We start from the raw sequence: 12,295 nt of genomic DNA on the forward strand, positions 1-12,295 counted from the left end.
TTGCTCTCATCTGGAACCTTTGTTACGAGACACCAGTGCCAAAGGTTTTGCGTAATATGTCGGAACACTGTTTATTTTGATGAAAATCCTCAAAGAACCTCATTTGACTAATTCAAGACAAGACCTGTGTTCTGTGTTGCCTGCCTGGGACAACACTAAGAATGAGGATTAATACAGGCTCTCATTGATCCGCAGGGTTTGTCTGCCTTGGAAAAAAATCGCCATCAGCCGTTAGCTTGACCACAGCCCTCCCTTATTCGTGGGAAATAGAAATCTGAAGTCTCATGAAATTCTCCCCCTCCCGATGGTGGAGCTCTGTCTCCTGAGGGACTGACTGACTTCGTGCAATTGAAAGAGCTACAGCAGAGTTATGATGTTCTGCTTCCTTCTCAATAATGCTTAAAAGAACTCTCCGGAAAATGTAACAGGAAAACCTGCTAAAGGGAGAAAGAGCCCTTTGTAGGAAAACAGACACTGAGCGAGAAGAGGTTAGGTTTCTTCTGATTTTACTGCCCTGTTGGAGTGTTCAGAGAAGCTTTCTAACCATTTAGCAAAGTTCGTTTTTGTCTCTTTGTCAAGGAGTTTGGAGGGGGTGAGCAATTAATCATCAGTTAAAAGTGTTTCCTCCCTGACTGAAGAGGCCCTCTCTATCCTGGAGCCCAGTGGGGTGATATGAGGACCCTGTGGTTTCTGGCCTAAATATGGATCATTCTAGCGTCGGGTAGATGAAGTCATGCCATTAATGGGGTTGTAAAGCTGTCAAAGATAGACCAGGAGGTCCCACAGGGACCGTGTGCTTCCAGTTGGCAGTAGGATTTCACTCTAAGAGAAGTCCTTTCATAAGCCAACCTCTGCTCATTCAGAAAAGTGCAAGTCAGCATTGGTATGTGAGGAAACAGCCCCTAAATAAATGGGTCTGAGTGATGAGATTCTGTTTGGATGCCCCGTCCCTTCTGCCTGCCCAGGAAGACCACAGTGATGTATGGGGTGCCGCTGTCCCTCAGCTTCTCCCTCCCTGGCCTCCTCCTGACCACTCTTGGGGGTCGACCGACCGTAGAAACACCTCCCTTCCACCCGGGGCTTCTCACCTTGCCCCCAGCTTGGTGCATCTTCTTAGCACAGAGAGAGGACCTGGTTTGCTCTCTCACCAGAAACTGGTGCTTCCAGACCCAGTTTAGGGTCCCCCACCGAGCCTCGGGGTGCACTTCCCTGCCCTGTCTCATTTCAGTAGTCACCTGGGGAAGAAAGTCCTCCTGGGCCTCAGTACCTGCCAGCGTCGCCCCAGTGATCACACTGCATCGCTTTATTGACTCGGACTTTAATTAGGGGTTTCAGGTCTTGCCACTCATAATTAGTTTCCGCTGCAATTAGGGTTTCAGAATTAAATTGGGATTGATTGCCTGATAGCAAAGCGGAAACAAGGCTCCAGTTCGTGACCGTGTAGGCTGCTTCCCTTGGCATGAATTTCTCATACCAAAAATAACACTCTGGTAGCCATGGTAACTTTCCATTTGGTCTAATCCATATTATCTCGGGAGAAACTAGAATGTTATTAATAGTGTTTGTTGTATGGGAAGAAAACTAAAAATGTAAAAGCTCCTTCATTACATAGACCAGTCACCCTGGCACTTAGAGGGAATAAAATCTTACTTGCAGAGATTGGCTGGAATTTAAAAAGTATTTAGGGGCTGGTGTGGACTTGCATACAAAGGCTCAAGGGGTTGGTGGCAAGAAGGGAGAGGAGAATTAAGGGTATGCAGACCTCGCTGGCCCCCAGGGAGCTGAGGTCAGAGATGAGATGTTCGGGCCATGTTGAGGGTCATGACTGTAACATCCTGGGTGAGAAAAGGAAGGGCTACTTTGCTTATGCCCAGTGGAAAAGAGTTTGGAGTGAAGATATTACTGATTCATAACATTGCTGGGGCACGTTCAAGTTCAAAAGACCCTGAACGTCGACTGTCATAGCCCATCCAGGCGTGAGCACTCTTCGGCAGGGCGGGGACAGTAAATGATGGTGGTGGAGGTGCGCCCCCCCCCCCGCCCCCCACCCCCGGCTTTGAAGGACTTACTACAAGAGCATTGGATCATGATGTCATTCTGTTACATTTGCAAAAGTCTTTCCAGCTTCCTTGGTAGTCCCTTCACAAGGAATGCACGTGAGTTGTCTTACTGGAGTCTCAAAACGAGTGCTCCAAGTTGAGAGTTTACCCCTTCCCACAGAGGGTAAACGGGGGCTCAGAGAAACTACGTACCTGGAATCATTTAGTGGGGCACCAAGGGTTAGAAACTGGCATCTACCCTCACCTGGCTTCAAGCCCAGTGTCCTTTCTACGATAGCATGTTAAGACCATTGACACCTAAAATGAGATGATACTGATGACTACTTCAGCGCAGTGTGGTTGGGGAAAAACAGTGCCTACCGCAGTTTTCAGGAGAGGCCTGGGGCAGGGACCTGAGGGGGCGGTGTGGAACTGCTTTTTGGAGAATCAGTAATCCTCCTGCAGCCGGTGGTGGGACCACCTTTAGGTCCCTTGTGAACCCCAGAAGGAATTTGGTGAGAAGCACAAATAAATAGATCCCATTTCTAGAACTGACAGTAAGAACAAACCCCTTCTTCTTCTTATCACTGTGCCTCTGATTTTCTTGTCTGGGGACAGGGGGAAAGGAGCTGAATTTTGCCACTTTTACCAATGACTGCCCTGAGGAAAAGCAGTGTGGTTTTAACCCAAGAGGTGGGAGTTACCTTGCAAAGGACAGAATAGCCACGTTTCAGAAGGAGCCTCAACAGAGAGGTTGGAGTATGGAGTCTCGGCTGGCCAGCTGCTAAGTCCAGGGGCAGTGGTCTTATCAATGAGAAGTCATGGCTAGAAGGCAGTGGGTTTTAAGCACATGCTTTCCCACGCGTAGATTTGATCATCTTGGCGCTCTATAGTGGGAAGAGCTGAAATCGGGTTGTTGCTACCACTGTGTTTTGCTTTCAGTCGTTTCCTTTGCCCCCACAAAAAGGATTTGGAGTCTCTCCGATTGCACATTACAGCCCAAGGTGTCCCATCTGCCCATCCCTCGAGGGTTGTATTCCTGGAACTTGTTTTCTTTAGAAACTGCCTTCCTGTGTGAATGTGGCAGAGCTGCGGTTCCGTTTGCCTCCCCAGTGGCCAGTCCCTTGGTCTGTTTGCTACTATGACAGCTTGGGTCCTAGTCCTCTGTCCTGGTGTTGATGATGGCCTGAGTTGCCATAGTCAGTGGGGCCGATGCACCATCAGCACGAGCTGTGCAAGGTGGAAAAGGCCAGTCGGAAGATATATTTTCAAAGTGACTCAGCCCCTCCTCCTGGAGGCTGCTAATTGCTCATTTATCTTTCCTGCCCCCCCCAAAAAAAGCCTAGCACAGCTTTTTTTTTTTTTTTTTTTTTTAAAGAGACCTAAATGCATTCCATTGGCATCTGGGAGCTTGGGGGATCTGGTTTCAGCATCAGGGAAAGGGAGGACATGCCTGATGGTGGCTGGGTCCCGGCATCCCCTCTCCGCAGACCCCAGAGCTTGGATCCCAGCCCAGGCCTTGTTTTTGTTGGAGAGACGTGGGTGGGAAGCAGAAATGAGACTGGGATCCTGGGAAAGTTCTGTTAGTGGGTTTATCACCTCCAGGACCACAGAGAACAGAGCCTGTGCCAAACATCGGGGGGCGGGGGATGCTGGAGAGTCAGGGGGCTCAGGCCACAGAGATCTCCCTGCTCTGCACCATGTGGAGGACCCAGGGCCCTGTCCCTGGCTTTAAAGATGTCAGAGACAGCTCTGGGGTCTTTTAGCTGATGCATATCTGGGGTGTCTCCAGGCCAGCAGAGGAAACAAGGGCTGCCTAGTCGGGGACAGGAGGGGAGGGGAGGGGAGGGCGCCTTATGGGTTTGGACTGCAGCATCTCCGTCCTCATCTGGATCTCCACTGCATGTCCACAGCCCCAGGGGCTACTGTTGGAATCTGGCTCTGGCCAGGAGAATGTCACGGCTCTTATTTTGCAAGCTCATAAAAGAGCTACGATCAGTCTTTTAGTTTGAAAGAGGACAGCTCTCCTTGGTGTCCCCTCTGAAACACACGTGCTGTTACAAAAGCAGTTTGCACAAAGAACCAGGAAGATAGAATCCCGGAATTTGAGAGACCCAGGAGTCACCCCCGCCACCACCACCACCACTTAGAGTTCATCAGCTCCTCTCCTGCCCTCTGCACCCAGGGTGTGCGCCGCCCAGGGTGTGCCCCGAGGGGCTGCTGGGTGCTGGGGAGACAAGGCAGGCTCCCGTGGAGGGAGCAATTCTGTGGCCGCTGGGGAGATGGGCGTGCAAGCGTCTCTCTCTGTGGTGCCCGGTAGGCTCCCAGCAGGCAGAACCCCCAGGGGGCAGCCCCGCACCAGCACCAAGGCATTAATCCGGCCCTGGGTCAGCGAACTCCATGGTGGAGATAATGCTGAGAGGCTGCTAAAGGGGCAGTAGGTGGAAGACAGAGAGATCTGAGAGAGTGAGCGTGAGCGAGCCTCAGGCACTGGACCTCAGGCGCAGCCGAAGCGGAAGGAGAGATGGTGGTGAATGGATAGTGCAGGACAGGGGGCCAGTGAACAGTATGGATGGGGAGTGCGGAAGGTTGGGGCCTTGGTCCCTTTGCGGGCAGCCTGAGCTTGAGGAGCGTAACCAGCGTCTCCCCCAACTCTTTCCCGTGTCCTTAAAGCTCAGCGGGTCCCTGCTCAGCTCAGGCTGGTCTGCCTCCTTCCACCTTCTCTTGGGGCCCTTTTGAAACGCTCAGCTCTTGTTTCTTCACAGCAGCAGTTAAGACCATCAGGCACAGTATTTCCGTCCCCACTCCTGCCTCCACAAGCCACGGCTCTATCCAGATCCAGATCCTCGCTTCCTCTGAGGATGAAGTGTCCCTCTCCCTAACCCAGGCTGGCCCGGCCACCTGTGCCCATGACCGCCCCCTCCTTAAAGACTCCTCTGCATTAGTCTATCCTCGGGGACCTTCAATTTGTCCTTCTCCACTGCTTGCCTCTTAGTTTATAAACATGCTTTGGTCTTTCTCAGTCTAAAAATACCACTGATTTCCATGTCTTCCTTTCCTGGTCCCTACCTTCCTCCACCCAAAAACTGATGAACCGTCTCTGCTTCCTCACTTCCCAATGGCCACTCACCCTCCTTCACCCGACCAGCAGCCTTGCCGAGTCCTGTGGCTGCCATCCAATTCTGATTTTATTGGAACTCTTCTGCACTTGGGATTATTGGCTCTTCCTTCCTGGAAGTCTGTTCTCTCGTCGGCGTGGACGCTACCCGCTACTTATTCCCCTGGATCGTTCTGGAGCACTCCCACCCTATGGCTAAGGACCGGCTCTTTGTGTCCCTCCAAAGCTCATGTTGAAATCCTAACCTCGAGTGTGATGTATTAGGAGGTGGTAGGCGGAGCCCTTATGAATGGGATTAGTGGTCTTGCGAAAGAGACCGCAGGCAGCTCTCCTGCCCCTTCTGTTAGGTGAGGATGCAGTGAGAAGAAGGCGGTCTACACACCCAGTCTGCTAGCACCTTGATCTTGGACTTGCCTCCAGAACTGTGAGGAATACATGTTTGTGGGTTCAGCCGCTCAGTGTATGGTATTTTTTTTTACAGACGTTCCAATAGACTAAGACACTATCTTCAGTTTCTCTTAAAAGCTAGCATCCCCTAGCCCTCTTCTGATATGTCCTCAACACCCATCTCTTAGGTGGCAGGTGAGACAGTCTCCCCCTCCTTCCAAGGATTCCCCAGCTCACGCTGAGTCCAGCCCTTCTCCACACAGCACCTGGACCCCGTGGCCTGGTGAGCCACCCCCACAAGCCCCTCAGGCTATGCAGCCTCTTCCACAAACCCACTCCTGTGTGCTTCTGTGTTGGGAGTTGGTGGTTCAGCATTGCCCAGGAGCCCCCATGCCTCTTCCCCCCACCCAGTCCTTATTCCTTATTTTCTTATCTCCTCAGTCACGCCTTAGATTTTATTCCTAAACATCTCTGTCATCTGTCTCTTCCTTCCTGACTTTACCACCCGTACTGTGCTAATTCAGGCCTCTTGCCATCTCTTGGTCGAAATTCTGTAGTAGACTCCTAACTGGTCCTCCTGCCCTGAATCTTCACAGGGAAATATTTCACCTTTATGTTTGACATTTCTGGACATGGGGAACATACTGTACCCTTGAGGCAGTTCGCTCCCCCACGCGAACAACTGTCCAAGTCTGCACCACTGCAATGTCCGCCTTATTTTGCAGCTAAGTGGGCATGCTAGCCCTTCAGACGCATTTCTTCCCTTGCATTCTTGTGAACACGTCTATTTTGAGACCATTTTGGCTGGTATGAGTGAACACTTAGAAATAAAACTCTGTATGTTTGTGCGTGTGCGTGTGTTGGGGGTGATTCTAGATTATTTTCCCTAGGGACTTAAACCAAGGATATTTGACCATCCTCTTGGGATGGCGACAGCCCAAGCCTTGAGCTATTTCCACACAGCCCTCATGTTTCTTTTAAGTCTGTTCTGTATCCACTAAACATTTCCAGTTCTTTATATACTTTGGGAGACTTGGATTCTAGTTTTTATTCAATCCCTTATTCTGTAAGTCTGAGCAAATCATGAAAATTCAGGGCCTTGGTGATGTTTTCTCTTGGGATATATAACTCTTCTCACTACCTGTTTGACTCCAGGGATGTTGTAGAGATTCATGAGATCTTGAGTTGTTTTAGATGCCTTGGTTCTCTGAAATTCAGCTGCTGTTTTCCCGTTTCTGCCATGACCTCTAGCTTGGTGATTGTGGTTTTCAAAAGCTTATTAGATGAGATACGTGGGCGTCAAGTGCTTTGAGCTCCTCTGGGAGAAATATACCTTTAAAGTGACGTGTGAGTTGTATGTTGGAAGTGGTGGAGTCGATACTTGGCCAAAACCCATCTTGTGATGAATCACCTGGTTTTACTGAGAACCTACTTTGTATCTGTCCCTGACAATATGGCGTGCTTTATCCTGAAGCAGATGTCTGAGACAGTTGTTAGTCATGGTATACTTTGGGAGAGGTAAATTTAGAAAGTCATTTTTTCTCCACCCCATGCTGGAAAGGTTTCTGAGTTTTTGGATTTTCCTCTGTGTGCTTGGCACTTCTCTCTTTTCTTTTTTTCCTGTTTTTTTGGTTTTTTTTTTTTTTTAAGATTTTATTTATTTATTTGACAGAGAGAAACACAGTGAGAGAGGAAACACAAGCAGGGGGAGTGGGAGAGGGAGAAGCAGGCTTCCTGCCAAGCAGGAGGACCGATGTGGGGCTTGATCCCAGGACCCTGGGATCATGACCTAAGCCAAAGGCAGAGGCTTAATGACTGAGCCACCCAGATGCCCCTTTCATTTTTTCCAATTACATCTCCTAGTGTCTTTCAGCCATGATACATTTTGTTTATTCATTAGTGCCTCATTCATTCAAGATGAATTAAGAGAAGCATGATGCAGTTGATCCTGAACAATCCCTCCATGGAAAGTTCATGTATAAATTAACCACTAAGAGCCCACTGGAGGCCTAACATAAATAGTCAGTTACTGCCTATTCTGTGTGTTTCATGTGTTGTACACTGCATCCTTATAATAAAGAAAGCTGCAGAAAAGAAAATGTTATGAAGAAAATCATGAGAAAGAGAAAATTCATTTACAGTGATGTGCTGTATTTACCCAAAAGGCTCTACATGTAAGTGGACCTATGCAGTTCTCGCCTGGGTTGATCAAGCATCAGCTATATTTGAATTGAGTTGATTTTGATTTTTTATGTTCTCCTGAAGAGCAAATAGGGCATCTGTTTTGGAGAGCAGTTATGTTTTCCCCAAATCACTCATAGTTTGGATCGAGATGCATTCACAAGGCCGAATGACCAGCGGGAAAGATTTCTGGCTTGCACCTCCTTGCTTTCTGCACTTCAGCCAGCTGGTCTCCAAACCCTCACCCTGGGGTGGTCTCTGTCTCTCCTTTCCCCATAGATGCTAACTAACAAAGGACTACTCTTACTGAACAGAATCTCACCACCAGACCCAGTAATTAATATTTCACTTCATTGTCTCATTTAGCCTGTGTGCTGACCGGGTGAGGGACGTATCCTCGGAAGCTGAGGACACAGTTAAAGGGAGCAAAGCAGTAGACACAGGGGTGTCCTGGGTCAGCTGGTATTCAGCTTTTATTCAAAATCTTTTATCTCACAGGCTCAGTAAGTGATTAAGTGCCAGCAGTGACCTTCAGCCCTCATCCTAAGCGCGGCAATCTGACTTCTCACTGGAAGGAATCTGAAAACGGGGCTGCCTCATGGGGATGATTTAGCTGTTGCTGGCCCCTCTGCGGGCCTGCTCCAGGAAGTCCCCATCTGAATCAGATCAAGCGGGGAAGGTACCCGCCCCAGCTTTCAGCAGGGCAAGATGCTAACAAATGATTGTTGAAAATCTCACTGTGTTCAGCTTATCTTTCGCCAGGGAAAGATGAGACGAGGCACACACACACACCCCCCCCACCGCCCTGGGCCTTGGAGCTGAGCACTGGGTCCCTGTCCTCACTTTGTCGAGAGGGTAAGAACATTATGGGCAGAGCCACCAGGACAGGCGGTGGCGGTGGGAGAAGGAGATCTTACGGTGTAAGGAGCATGTGGAGCATTTTCCCACGCGTGGGGAAAACTGTTGTGAGTGAGAGCGGCCACATCGGTTGGTGTTGGGGGTGCTCCGTGCTGTCCAGCTTCACATTCCTCCTACAGGTTTTGGACTCATCAGTCTCTTGTGAAAAATAATTTTCAGTCCCTTGGTGTTCCATCAGAATAAAACCAAGCCTCAAAAGCAGTAACATCGTGATCCTACAAGACGGAAGGACATGGAGGCCTTGCCTAGAGAATGACGGGGAATAAAAGGCAACAGGGGTTGAGCATGGAGGGGGAGCTACAGGCACCTAATGGGGAGCCTAATGGGATGAGTTAAGCCTTGGGGGGGATCAAGTTACTTCTTTTTTTTTTTTTTTTTAAGGTTTTATTTATTTATTTGAAACAGAGAGAAAGATCACAAGTAGGCAGAGACAGGCGGGGGCGGGGGGGCAGGGGGTGGTGGAGAAGCAGGCTCCCTGCTGAGCAGAGAGCCCGATGTGGGGCTCAATCCCAGGACCCTTAGATCATGACCTGAGCAGGGGCTTAACCGCTGAGCCACCCAGACGTCCAGATCAAGTTAACTTCTGCCCCTAGGGGGTGCACCCTGTTTAGACTCCAACCTGCACAATTTAAAATGAAACTAATCTTTTTCATACACACACATGGAAAGCAGAATTTTAATGGAAATTTTTCAGAACCTTGATAAACAACGAGTTCCACAGATATTCTGTTCATATTTCTTATTCATGGCTTATGAGCCTCTTTTGTTAAGTGTTTGATAAGGTACGATAATGAGTAAAAACGAAATCTCTTGGATTTGGGCTCTCCAGTGGGTTTGATGGCAGTTTCCTGTCTGTGCTAGGGTCTGACAGCCCCCATATCATCATTTGTGTGTGAAAAGAAAAATCCCATGTGATAGGAAAATGAAGCATCTTAACTTAACAGCAAATTGCAAATCTGTTTTTAATGGCACTGGAGCAAAAATCTGGTGTTAAGTGTGATAAATTATACAGGTTTAATTATAAAATGGTAAAATGGCATCAGAAGTCATCTGCAGAATCTTTTCTGAAGATGAGATTCTTTCTAGGATTTAGAAAGGAGAAATTTATGTCATCAGGGTACTTAAACATCAACATCAAATTAACTGAAGTGTTGCAGAGTGCTAAACTTTCTGAGATTTTATGAGTTGTCTTCACCACTGATTCCTTTCTCACAAGGGGCCAGACACCCTCGCTGACCTCAGATAGGATAGAGAACTCCCAGAACTTCAGCAAAACTGCTACCACCATACATTCTCTTCAGATGTCTGTCCCCTCAAAGAGACGGTAACTGTCAGGCCGCAGAGTCATTCTTACCCACACCCGCGTCTCCCGTCAGATCTAGTCCAGGAGGCCAAGTGGCACAGCAGGCGCTTGGTCTCAGAGTCTAATCACGGGCATGGTGTTCCAGTGGCTAACAAGCTCTTGATTGAAAATTGACCTCCTGGCCATTCCTGGGACACTCTAGCCAAGAGGGTTAGGAAGCTGCCCATGAAGACTATTTCATTGAGCTTTAGTGTAAGGATTGAAAGGCACAGGCTCAGGGGAAGGGGCCCCAGTGAGACCGGAGGTCCCCATTTGTCAACAGCCCAATACTTACAAGGTGGGGGACATGCTCAGAGACTCTCCCTTCTAGCCCAGAGAGCACCTGTGCATGAATTCGAATAAGGCACCTTTCCTCAGGATATGTGCCATCTGCCAGGCAGCCGTTGTAATCAATATGGAAATTTTCTGTGGCTGCGTATGAGGGGCATTCTTGAGATGTGCTGCACGTGTCCCGGAGCCGAGGGCCAGGCCACCATGTGCCCGTGCACTGGACCGGACCAGGTTGAAATGCCCAACTGCCCATGCCACCATTTGCTTTTGTCTACCAAATGGGGTATTTAAAATCTAAATTTGATTCCCCCCTATCCCGTCTTTGGGCTTTTGTTTACAAAGTTAATTGTGTACTTAACTAAAGCTCTTGGCTTTAATTATAGTTATTAGCAAGGAAATGCTATTCGTCTAGCCTAGCACCCAGTGGGAGAGCTGCACCAGTACATTCAAGCCTTCCTTCATTTATCTTGGGAGTATAATAAAATATTTTTAGGCAAGCCATAAAGAAAGTGAGTGTTGATAAAAGGTGACACAGAACCCAGTATACAAAGGGTTTCATATCAAGGCTTGAAGGTTGGCACAAATGGTACCTTCCTTCCTTCCTTCCATTCTGCCTCCGAGGAAAACATCTGAGGGATCCTGTTTAGAGTTACTGGGCCTAAACTTGGGGAGAACTGGGTCTTTATTGTTGGCCAGTGGGCAGGGTTAAGAATGGCAGGAGTAATTGGGATTTATTTGTCATGTGGGTTCATGATCAATTTCTGCAGGTTTTCTTTTCTTTTCTTTATTTTTAAGATTTTTATTTATTTGACAGAGAGAGAGATCACAAGTAGGCAGAGAGGTGGGGGGCAGGCTCCCCACTGAGCAGAGAGCCCGATGAGGGGCTCAATTCCAGGACCCTGAGATCATGACCTGAGCAGAAGGCAGAGGCTTAACCCACTGAGCCACCCAGGTGCCCCAATTTCTGCAGGTGTTCATTGGTAAAAAGGTACCACCTGGATCTTCTAAAGAGCCCTTGATAGACTTTGGAATTTGATTATAAACTAGGCCACTGCTTGAAGATGAGCACAGGGCAGGTCCTCACAGGGACCTCATTTCTGACATGACCAAAGGATGTCGGTTTTAGGCGGATGGGCTTGCAGAACGGCCCTGCATGTGGCAGCCTCCGTGAGGCTTCGGAATGCTCTGTGTTCTGCGGCGGTGTGTGCTGTTTTGAGAGCAGGAGCCCAGTCCCTTAGTCTGTTCGTGCTTATTTCGGGACTGCAATGACACAGGCTCCCAGGCATCACAGGCTGGGTGGATTCGAGAGAGGGGTCTGCCCCCTTTGAACTCCTGCATTAACTTGAGCCACCTGGTGGCTGCTCTGGGCACGTCCCTGAGGGGTTTCCCAGCAGCACGCAGGAGGACTCAGGCTTCGCTCAGAAAATAGACCAATTTTGTGCTATGATCTGCGACACCAGACACACTTAGAGTGTTGTTTGTGATCACAATTTCTGGATTCGATTTCTAGAAAAATGTGACTTGCATGGTTGTTTGGTGCTACTTGATGAGAGTCCCGGACTGTTGTTGACTGCTCCCTCAATGGAATAACCTGCTCAGGGCCAAAGAAAGGAAGCTTTTGTTTGAGAGCCGGTAGCTTCAGGGTGCTTTGGCCCCCCACTCTTGATTGGGATAGAATAGCCCAGAAGCAGGCCTCTCTCCTCCTCTCTCTCTCTTCCCTTGCCTCTTGTCATGCACAGATTCCCTCCCTTCCTCCTTTTCTTTTCTTTTCTTTTTTTTTTTAAGACTTCTTTTAATGCCTGTTAATCTCTAAAACCTTGATGGATTTTACAAGTCCTTGAAAAATTCTTCAGTGAAGTAACTTTCCATTCTTATGGCTACCAGTCTTCTTGGAAAGGGCTTTCAGATTCTGCATTGTCTCAAGTCCGCACACACCAGGGTGGGTGTCGGTACCCTATGTTTCCTGTGCCTTAGGTCAGGTAGTCCCGGGGAGTGAGAGCTCTTCCCCTCTTGGTGCAT

The 12,295-nt window shown here is 48.7% G+C and overlaps 1 protein-coding gene across 3 annotated transcripts in view; it reads left to right on the plus strand.

The window, feature by feature from the left end:
* Positions 1-12,295, plus strand: part of BCAR3 (BCAR3 adaptor protein, NSP family member) — a 110,320-nt gene that overhangs the window by 59,974 nt on the left and 38,051 nt on the right. The window lies entirely within an intron of this gene.

This window comes from Mustela erminea, chromosome 10, assembly GCF_009829155.1.
Source record: "Mustela erminea isolate mMusErm1 chromosome 10, mMusErm1.Pri, whole genome shotgun sequence".
Taxonomy (NCBI): domain Eukaryota; kingdom Metazoa; phylum Chordata; class Mammalia; order Carnivora; family Mustelidae; genus Mustela; species Mustela erminea.